This window comes from Trichoplusia ni, chromosome 13, assembly GCF_003590095.1.
Source record: "Trichoplusia ni isolate ovarian cell line Hi5 chromosome 13, tn1, whole genome shotgun sequence".
NCBI classification, from domain to species: domain Eukaryota; kingdom Metazoa; phylum Arthropoda; class Insecta; order Lepidoptera; family Noctuidae; genus Trichoplusia; species Trichoplusia ni.
In genome coordinates this window covers 7,093,420-7,104,943 of record NC_039490.1, presented here as the reverse complement: position 1 = coordinate 7,104,943, position 11,524 = coordinate 7,093,420, and the positions used below count along the sequence as shown (strand labels likewise).

Sequence of the window (11,524 nt, the reverse complement as noted above, 5' to 3'; positions counted from 1 at the left end):
GCCAGCCCTCGTAGGCGCTCGGCGTGAAGACGATCTCCTTATTTACTACTACCGGTAAATAAACCGCGTGATACACACTAATTTACTATGTACTGTAGTACAAATGTAAAGTATTTTTGATCATGATGATGTTGTATGCATATAAATCTTTTGGATGAAATATGAGGACTGCGTGAGATCGAATCATGTTATTTTTAACACGTTAACATTATAAGTGTTTAGTTAATGCCTTTTTATATACACAATGCAATTAAAAAGCACACAACAAAGAAGAAAATCTATACAGGAAGAAAAGTGGACAAACTTTTCTTCTTCTTTCGTCAAAAGTATACTAACTTGCAAGAAGTAATTTCTTTCTTTCTTGATAAGGACACAAACAAGGTAATTTAAAAGAGGAATTCAGAAGGTTAAATTTATAGAATGATATAAATAAATCTCTGTAGTACCTATTAACAATTATAGTCTATCTAATAACACTAAATTAAATGGACAACACATGAATGTGCTTCATGATTAAAACTAGATAATGTATTTTATTTTAAGATATAAATTATAGCGTGAGCGAGACAGATAAACTATGAAATAAACGATTCGGTCGATAGCGTTTGAAAAGATGAAACCTATGCAACTATATATACCTATATTGGACTCGCGAAAAGAGCAAGTTTATTTAACGGGAGACTTCTATATCACCTGCAAAGATTTCAACCGCCGCTGTATCTCGTAAAGCTTCGGGTGTGACGGATAGATGCACAGAGCGCGGGGACGTTACATAGGTTTTAAAGTTAGTTTCATCCTTTAAAAATACCTAATAATAGAACACTGCTGTCATAATCGTACTTTACACAATATGATATTTGACAGCTATGATCGAAATTGAAAAAGCCCTGACCTAGAAAAATATTAACCACGAAATTATGCACTAGATAATGGGAAAATAATAAAATGTTTATGGTTTTAGTGTTGCTATAATTATAATTATGAAAGAATGGAGCTATAAACATTTAAAGTAACTGTTATTAGCAATGAAAAACACATTTAGCTCATTACATATTAAGCAAAAATATTTTTTGTTGTAGGTAATGCTTTTATTATATTTCTCACTAATGTATTGAAAAAATAAGTTTTTTTGCGACTCCCAGACTAACGAATTGAATTCCTTTATCACGGGCTGTAAGTAGTTTTTTTTAAAGTAGAGTCATTTTGAAACATGATAATGCAAAAATGAATGATAGTGTCTTAAAATAAAAACAAAAAACAACAAACGACGGAAAATCCCAAACTTTTCGAACGCCAAAAAAAACAATAAAAAACTAAATCGAAATTCAAACGAAGCGGCCATGTTTATTCCCACTTGAGTTCTACGCAATAATAGATGATGCTATCAGAGTAGGTCAAGGCAACTGTTATAGACACGTCTGGAAAAATTACGCAGTTTCATAGAAAAATATTAACGTAGTAAGTAATTACCCCATTCATTACTTTATTCTTTACGGGGAAGTGAGCTTTGGGACTGTAACGAAATTCGTCGAATGAATAATTTATTTAAATGGTCATTTTGTTTAATATAGGGCGCAGCATGATGTATTCATTAATTTATTCCCCGTTGGCTTAAGTGAAGTGTTTTTTTTTTAAATCATGATGGACAGTTTTGAGAAAATGCTACCCAAAGGGGTCAAACATAATTTTGGCAGCTATTTAATTTTTGAAAACAATTTAATAAAACATGGTTTTAAAGTATTACAGTCTCAAAACCTCACTTCATGTAACTCTTTAATATCAATTGCAAAACGCTGTTTTTGGACCGTTTTTTTTTTGTAAAAAAACGTTAGCAGTCAGTATAACTTTGACACACAGTTCCACCTAGTAAAAAGGGCTGTGAAGATCTGACAGGTTACTTCAAGCTGAAATCAGTTTCCATATAATTTCAAAAAAAAGCCTAGTCTTAATTCAGTACCTCTGTTTAGTCGGTGCACCAGAAGCTTGTTAAAACAGTTTCCATTTATTTTGATTATAATTACCTACTTTATTTTTGCAGCCATTCATAAAAAAAAACAATGAAATATTGCCAGGTCTCTTAAAAAGTAAAGCAAAACGAATAAAACGTCCAACTTTGAAATGAAAAAAGATATGTCGAGGATTAAAAAAGTATATAGGCTGGGTTTTCGGATGTAGCTCGCATATGAAAAGATATGAAAGTAAGACTCATAAATACCGTATTAAAATTTTTGTTCAACTAATCCTCTTTGGCATAAAAGTTTAAAAAGTGTTCATTTTTGTTAATCTATACTCAACGCTTTTTTATGCACAGGATACGAAAAGAGGAGGTTCATTAAGCCATTCTATTTGCAAGCATTTTTGTTTATTTTCTTTTTTTACTTAATTCATATAAAACTTTTGCTACTGCTTCCTGTACGTGGGGTAATTTCGGCACTGTCGTAGAATATAGACAGTTTTATGCCATAGCCTTTTAAGGACTTCTGAATTTATTAAACAAGATTCCCCGGTAAACCTGCGTTAGTGTAAAAGATAAAAGACAGAAAAGTCATACAGTCACCTGACAAAATTATCTTTTACCTTTACAATACTTAAATACGGATAACCATTTAAGATTCTACTTAATTGTGCAATTCAGACTTATCTGTACATTCTGTACACCTGAATCATTTTACAAATATCTATAAATATATAATTACTAACAAAATAAAAACAAGTGTTTTATCACCAATCGTGTAATCAGGATATGTCTGATAATATTAACAGTTCTATGTAAATGATAAGCAAAACCAATTAATATTGAACCCGGGATTTCCATTATCTGTTATTAATTCGAATTAAAACACTTTTCTTTAAGTTTTCCTGTAGTTACCTCTATTGAATTAAAGATAAAATTTATATTGTATTGAGTCATAGTTTACTGTGATACCTATTGGGTATTCATTAATTGTCATGTTTATCAGATAGTATACTTATTGTGCGAAAAATCCGGATACTAAGTAGAACAATTTTTCAGGTCTTCGAAAATTAGTTTTAAACCAGAATGGTGGTTTGGAAAATACGCTCTTTTAGGATGCATACATTATAAAGACATTTAAGCAACAGTAGCAACATTAAACATAGAAAATTAGAAACTAGAAGGAACTAGTTAGTGCAAAGCGACTTTATTTTAGTTTTATATACCTACTTAATTTGTTAACTCTTTCTGACGGCCGGTGAAGGAACTTTGTGAGGAAAGCTGGATCCCAAAAAATCGATTATCCTTTTCCACATCATGAAAGACGAAAAGTTTAAAAAAGTGGTACATTACCCGACCAGTAAAGTAAAGATACATTTGAGTAATTAATTACTTGTTACAAAACATCACCATACAATATTATAACTACCTGTAACATTTTGCGTCTTACAAATTACAAAGGAGGTACAGTTATTATCAACTTGTATCCGTGTAAACAACAACAATATTATAATAATCGGTTTTGGCTAGCACGTGCTGCTAGCCAATGGCGACTATTTTTAACATGGTCACATATTTAGAACTCCATCGTGACCAAATGCAGGGACGGCGTTGGATTGTCTTTTGTTTTGCTCTTTCTCACGACTGGTGAGTCAGTGTTTTGTTAAACTTAATACCTTTTGGATTCTTTTGTAGCTGTTGGTATAAGAATGTCAAAAAGTTAGAAGTAATCTAGAATTGAAGAAGGGTTTGTGCATGCTTAGTCACTTGTTTGAGTTCGATAAGTTTCTAACAGTGGGCTAGATTTGAAGAAAGGTGCTCACTTGTCCAGCCTGTTGTTTGAATGTTTTCTGTCAGTAATATCAGTTTTTGCTTTTCTCAACTAGTTATATTTACGTCAAATAACAATGTAACTGCATCCGAAACATATTACCTGATTTCTGGAAAGTTTAACAATTACAACTGACATTAGTGGGTAATCGCATCGCTAATAATATAACGTCAGCGTACAAAAACCTTTTGTAAAATCAAACGAAAACCCATTTTTTCTAACTCTAAATACGCCACTGTGCTTCGCCCCATATAGCTCACAATTATCATAAGCCGAGGACACACGAAAGATAAACTATTCTCGGCGCATACATTGTTGTTAAACACTTGTTCAATATTTCCTTAATTAAGGCGTAGGACACACTGGTGGCATCTCTCTTTTGTTTTTTGTAGACCTTGTGTACATAATAAGCTGAGGTTTTTGGTTTCACTCATCTACTATGGTTAAGTGGAGGTATGAAGCAAGTATTGCTATCGTGGATTTAATCCGTTGTTTTAAAGATTTTCTGCTTTTAGGGAGCAAATGAACATCATTAACAGGCTGCTACAGCCCTCGGCTGGACATAGGCCTACACCAAAGTACTCCTCAGAGTCCTTCACCGGTTTCCCAGTCGTTGTCAGCATCTAACGCAGGTTGCCTGCTATCTGGCTAAAGTATGAATTCATCCATGTTTAAAATTTTAGAAAGAGACGGTACATATTATTATGTTCCTTTTTTCTTGGATAATTAAATTGACACTAACAATGCTAGTCAATGTCGAATGAGATAATTACAACTTAATTAGATAGTATTAAATCTCTTTTAATTGTGCTATTGCAATACGTTGTGACATACTAACAAAATTATTATTCGTATAAGTCTCAAATATTCGACGATCTCTATTTCATCACATTTCTCATTTACCTGTAATTTTAGTACAACGACAAATATTTAATCTCATCCTAATCTTTACAAGGCATTTATGGGCGCTCGACAAAACAAAATTATGTTTGAAATACCCAAGTCAACAAATGAGTAATTTTGGGAAAATCTTTATGAAATATACGCCTCTATTAAATGAAAAAGTCCTAGATATTTTTATTGTATCATAAACCAATTATAATTTACCCGAAACAAAAAAACCTTGATTAAATATTTAGAAGCAAACAGACATGACGAGAAAGCAATGATTTATTTTTAAAATAAAATTGCATCATGTGTACCAATCTTAAATTCAACCGGATGTTATGTCGTTACAAACAGTGTTAAATATATTTAGTATTCTTCCTGATGCACTAACTCATGCCTAAATTACTCGGATATACATTATACTTCATAATAATGTCTACGTGCTTGGCTGGTTAAATCTGCTGTTTGGGTTTCGTAGTAATAATTTAGACTAGTATAGAAATCCTTCATGGATTCTGATCTATACACTAATATATAAAGCTGAAGAGTGTTTGTTTGAACGCGCTAATCTCAGGAACTACTGGAACAAATTGAAAAAATATTTTTGTGTTGAATAGACCATTCATCGAGGAAGGTTTTAGGCTATATACCATCACGCTGCGACTAATAGGAGCTAGGATACAATGGATAATGTGAAAAAAACCGGGCAGGTATACCTAAATCATAACTTATATCTTCTACCCACGGGGACGAAGTTGCGGGCAACAGCTAGTCTTAGATAATGCAGGATCAAAATTTGAGTAGAATCCAGTTTCTAGAAGGTAGAAGAGGAGGGTAGTAGAATTTTCTTAAAGGAAATTCGATTAAACGTCTGATGAATGATAAATCTCATGTTACACGCTTTCAAGTTTTCTCCCATGCGTGATAGGTTGATTTGTCAATTAATTAAACTGAGGGTCTAACAACACCTCCTAAGGTATTATTATTAAGGTGTCAGAAGAGTGATAGAGCAATACGGGGCGTAGAGCGGTACCTCTTTTATACACCTGCCAATATATTACTTTATATTTTAAGACGTAGTTATTATTTATTATTACGGCTGAAGATGTTTGACAGCGCAATACATGGCGTTGATTTTCATCTCTTTTCCACACCCACCATATATTACCTACTTTAAGAAACGGCGGTAAGCTCCCTGTATTTCAAAATAACTACAATATTCTATACACATTGTACGCAACTAATGCGATTTTTTTGTTCACGTGACATTAGTATTATTCAGTGACGTGACAGCTGAGAATGTTTTGTTTTATTTTTATGAAACACCACGTGTTCTCGTCACGTGGACCGTGTGAGTGTTGAGAACGGTCGCGACAGGGTTTGCCAACCTTTAATGTGATTCTATTAATTCTAGATTTGCTCATCTGTAATGCCAGGGCATAAATCTTTTGTTAGTAAACTTCAAATAGAATAGTCAGGCGAAATAAGGATTGGGCCGTGACAGAGGCATCTAGTACAGATGCACGAAATTTAAATGAAGCCAAGTTTGGCTCAGGACGCTATGGGAGATCTTTGTCCAGCTTTGTTACGTAGTGAATCGGAATCGGCTCGTCTTTATGTGTGTAATTAAGAGACGAATTCTTAAGCTACTTGACTTAAATAAAACTATTCTTAAACTAGTTTCAGGGCCTAAGCCAGCTCCAAACTGGAAATGATCCCACGGGAACATAAAATATGGATAAAAGCTAACTATTCCTACTTGTTAATCTAGGTAATAAACTAACTGTGTACCAAATTTCGTCCAAATTGTTCAGTGGTTTTTGCGTAAACAAACATCCATCCAAGCAAACACTTTAAGCAGTAATTCTAAAATGTTATACAGCTGTTAAATTGTTTGTAACATATTCAAAAACGAAATGTGGGATGTCCCAGACAGTTACCACTTTAAATGTTTTAAATGTCAAATAAGGCGTATTGTAACATTTATGTATCAATGAACTTTGGCAAGCTTCCTAAAAATGGTAGACTTGGCTTCATAGTCCATAATACAAAGCCAATGTTTGTATGAATTAGTAACATACATACAAAACTGTTTGAAATTAATGAGAAGCAATTATTACTCGGTGTTTATGTATGTATAGAAGTGCTATCCTTGGAAGTTAAAAATAAATTTTACAGCGTGAACATAATTATTATGATCTATTATAACTTTTTTTTTTCTTTACAGCTCTGAACATCCAGTCTACATAATTGACTAATTCACCAGATTGTAGTATTTGCTTCAACCAAATTTAAAAATAACTACACTTGTTCCCGAGCAAGAAGAATCTCCATCAGACTAGCTTGCGAAGATCCTATTCGACTTATACACTCCAGGAGTGAATTTTAATGAACATCTAAACAGCAAAAATAAAATAAAAATCGAATCATAATTACGTTACAATGGACAATACTTTCTTTGAAATGCGAATTTACGTACGTTTTACATAGCATCATAAACATACCGATTCAAATATGGAACTACTTAGCCAAACCGGATATTTTTTTACCGGACCAAATGACAGCTATCAACAAAATAAGTTCATCTAGTCCAAAATTCAGGGGTAACAAACATTAGAACGCAACAAAATGCAGATGAATTAAGAACCTCCTTCCTTTTTCGTTTGAAAATACCTCTAATTTTAAAGACCGAAATTCTACAACATATAGAACTCGATTTAAACGACCAATACCAATATGCATACATTCAAATCAGCGGAAAGTTGTTTTCCAACGTCGAGAGTGAAAGGAAAACGCAGCGAACTAATATTAGCAAACATCTATTGATAACTGTACCTAACCCTGGCAATGATAACACGTCAGGCATCGCGTCACTTATTAAAAGAAGTATGTACGTAGATAATTACGTTGGTAAGGACGTAAAAGTTTTTATATGTCATCGTAAATTTGTGTGGTAGACGATGGCTTTACGCCTGGGTGTATTTGTGAGTGTGATTATTTTTTTCTAAAACTATTGTTTCGTTAAGAAGGGAGTCGTTTTTTAAAGGTTCGTAACCGAAGGGAACAGAACAGGACTTTGTTGTCTGTCTGTCACTAGGCTATTTCTCATGAACTGAGATAGTGACACAGTTATAGTTATAGTCTCTGATGTTGCTAGAACAAAATAATCAATTTCATATGTACTAAGAATGAGATAAATATATTAACCAAATTATTTTTTAAGTAAAAATGTATCTTTTTAAATTACATAAGACAAAGTTTCTTTAAAACATACCTAGACTAATAATCGAAATAAATTTATTTTTATTAACAACGTCTCAAGCAGTTGTATCAAATAATTACATACTTTATAGCAATTTACAACCAGTTTCATGCGGTTATAAGCGGATTTGAAGAGTTCAGCTTATGTCTGGATGTAACTGGAGTCAGTTGATACCAATTATTATTGATAAGAACTAATTATAATGAAATCAAAAGTGGGACGAGATTGTTTAAGAAGTGTCATGTATGTTAATTTAAATCGACGTTATGCGTCGTAACCTCTTTGGTCCAAATGCTTTGGCACTTTGGAGTTTCTAGCCGGTTCTTCTCCATAAGAATGCCACTTTGAAACCGTGCACCTAGAGTCTAGAATATTGTAACGTTTTGAAGGTACCTGGAAATCGGTCAACTTGAAATATAGAAAAAATGATTAAGAAAATTGTAGAGTAGAGGCAATTACGAAATTATAGGGTCTGAGAATGAGATCTGCTTATGATAGAGTTACAGGGTTTCAAGTTATATATGAGTTTTATGTGAGTTTTATATGATATTTCATTATATATGAGTTTTATTGCCTTTGATAGTTATTTTGCAAAAGGAACTGTATTAAAATGAAAATATTTCTTGACCCTTGGATTATTTTAATTACCTAATAGCTCTTATGACTAAAATAGGCATAAATACTCTTAAGAGGAATATTTGAATTTGGCTTGCTTTACAGACTACCTTAATTTATCCCTTTGTGTACAGAATAGTGTTCTTAAATATTATACAGGATGTTATCATTTCGCCATGTCCCAATGTTCTTCGTGACGTATATCTGACGCAGGAGACTAACTTTGATCAGTATTGACGTTTTTGAGAACATAATATTCGTGTGTTGTGTATAGACGCATGATAAACCAGGGTTAGAGTTAGAGCTATCGCACCGATCGATCTATGGTGACAACGGAATCCCAATCTGTCCCGCCTGGCAGACATTGATTTTGTTTTCTCCCACTGCTGGCTACAGTCTAAAACTTAAAAAAAATGTCTTCTTTCCTACTTAAAATAAATAACTAGGTTCTCGTAGCGCAAAAGACTAAAATGTATCTATTTAAGTTTAATGTTAGTCAACAAACTTACCGACGCATCAGTAGTACTAATAATAATTGTTTCCATAGTTTCATAGAGGAGCTCGTGGCTGTGCTATAACCGCATAAGTGATGCGATCACAGGTCAAGCTATGCTTGACGCGGTTGGTCCGTAGAAATGAAATGAAATGAAATGAAATCATTTATTCTGCAAATAGGATATTTCATCACTTTTACATGTCCTATAGATGGGTGACCATCTTTGTCATAGCGAGTTCCTCCGTGTTTTGGAAGGCAGGTTAAATTGTGGGTCCCGGCTATTATTCCTACATCTTTGACAGTCGTTACAGGTAGTCAGAAGCTTGAAAAAGTCTGACAGCCAGGCTAACCAAGGGGTGTCGTGTTGCCCAGGTAACTGGGTTGAGGAGGTCAGATAGGCAGTCGCTCCTTGTAAAACACTGGTACTCAGCTGAAACCGGTTGGACTGGTAGCCGACCCCAACATAGTTGGGAAAAGGTTAGGCCGATGATGATGAGTTTCATAGTTTTGGTATTCCTAAAGACGTGTTCAGAAAATATAACGTCAACGCTTGATAAATTTTACTTATACGCTCACACACATCGAAATCAATTCAAAGCACTACACTGTACAAGCAAAACCAAAAAAAAAAATACCAAAAATCCCTTCCTGGATCTCACACTGCCCTCAATCCTCAAACCATCACAACAACAATAAAAAGAACATCAACAGTATCAACCTTTAAAACGTATCAATAAACTTACACAACGAAAACATTACGTAAAAATCCGACATCTTTAATTTTATGACGTTGTTAACGCGAAGGAAAGGGGGTTACATGAAAATCTTCGCGAAAATAGGTGATAACCCAAATGGACGTAACCCAGTTACAGTGTATTATGAACTCTAAACGTAAGACTGAAGCCGTTGTGAAAGCAGGATGGAGCTCTACTGTATATAAAGTTCTATTTCGCTTGCACACGATGTCCTGGTTTAAGAGTTTATGGTTAGGGGGGATGGATACTAAAAGCTGTATGACGTCAAAAGGATGTTGTTTTAACTGTGGCTGGATCTGTCTGTGTTGTTTAGATCTGCTATTGATTTTGCTGCGGTTTTCGTCAATGAACACAGTTCTTCAATTTTGTCTACACCATGTATGTTACTTACAGTTTTTTCAAACGTGAAAACGCTAATGACTACAATTTTCAACACGGGCATGGCTAGGTGTTGTGTTGGACTCGCATAGAATAAAATACCCCAGGCTCATTCAATTGCCCAAGCTAGACCATATCGCTCGCACATGCTCTACGCGACTCTGGCAAACTAATTTTTTATTCCACCAATTCCTATAGATGGATCTAGATTTAATAATATATTTCAGTATTTTGATATACTAGGCACAATCCGATATGGTCTAGTGGCTAGGATACCTGGCTCTCACCCAGGAGGCTCGGGTTCGATTCCCGGTATCGGAAACCTCGGGTTCAATTGTCTTTTTGCTGGTTACTTGGTATTGCTGGAAACTACTGAAAATAATATTAATATTTTTGTATTATTCTGAGGTGTTTTGAGTGTTTATATTTAAAATACATTATTAATAATAATATAATCGATATATTATCTAGGGAACTGGTCCACATAACATGTCTCATATATCCTTATTGTTTTTACATATATATTGCAATAGTTTTTCATCTACTTTGGATTCTTCATGTCTGTTCTCCCATAGAGCGGATGTGAATTATCCCTAGTAGATGCCCCATCACATTGTAGATTAAAGTTCTCAAGAAGGCTTCTGCCCGTGGGACTTGTGTCCCCGTTCACGCCTTTAAAAAGGACCGGGTCTTCTCATGAAGTTAACCCGTGAAAGAAAAGGGATACGAATATAATCGATTTTATATGTAAGAATCCTAAATACTATATAAACAAATTAATAACGTTATAATACTTAAGAATGAATGCGTTTTTTTTTAATTGCTTTTACGTTTTCTATTTTTTTTTTTTAAATAAGTCTGTTAATACTTCAGTAATAGCTTTGTAATGCAATTAAAGAAATAGGTTTTGTTTAATTTTCGTACAATTTGTTGTTCATCAATTACATTTTATTTATTAAAAGGTTTTGTTCATCACAAACTCACTCTTAGTTCGTTTTATTTACTTACTATTTCCCGCGACTTCGTCCACGTGTCCAATTTTCCCCATTTTTTCTAAATTTTCCATTGCATCTTCGCTCCTATTAGCCTATAGTCGCTACCGCCTATAGCCCTCCTTGATAAATGGTCTATTCAACACAAAAATATTTTTTTTAAATCGAACCAGTAGTTCCTGAGATTAGCGCGAACAAACAAACAAACAAACAAACTCTTCAGCTTTATAATATTAGTATAGATATGTATATATATAAAAAAGTGTGATGACATTTCAGTCTATTGTCACTTTCTTCTTGGAATTTAAAACATCATCATCATCATTATCAGCCCATATTCTTCCACAGCTGGA

General features: G+C 33.8%; 1 non-coding gene across 1 annotated transcript; it reads left to right on the top strand.

The window, feature by feature from the left end:
• Nucleotides 1-10,428: 10,428 nt before the first annotated feature.
• Trnae-cuc lies at nt 10,429-10,500 on the top strand. The gene has a single exon. It is a non-coding gene; the product is annotated as a tRNA-Glu (tRNA).
• Nucleotides 10,501-11,524: the final 1,024 nt, after the last annotated feature.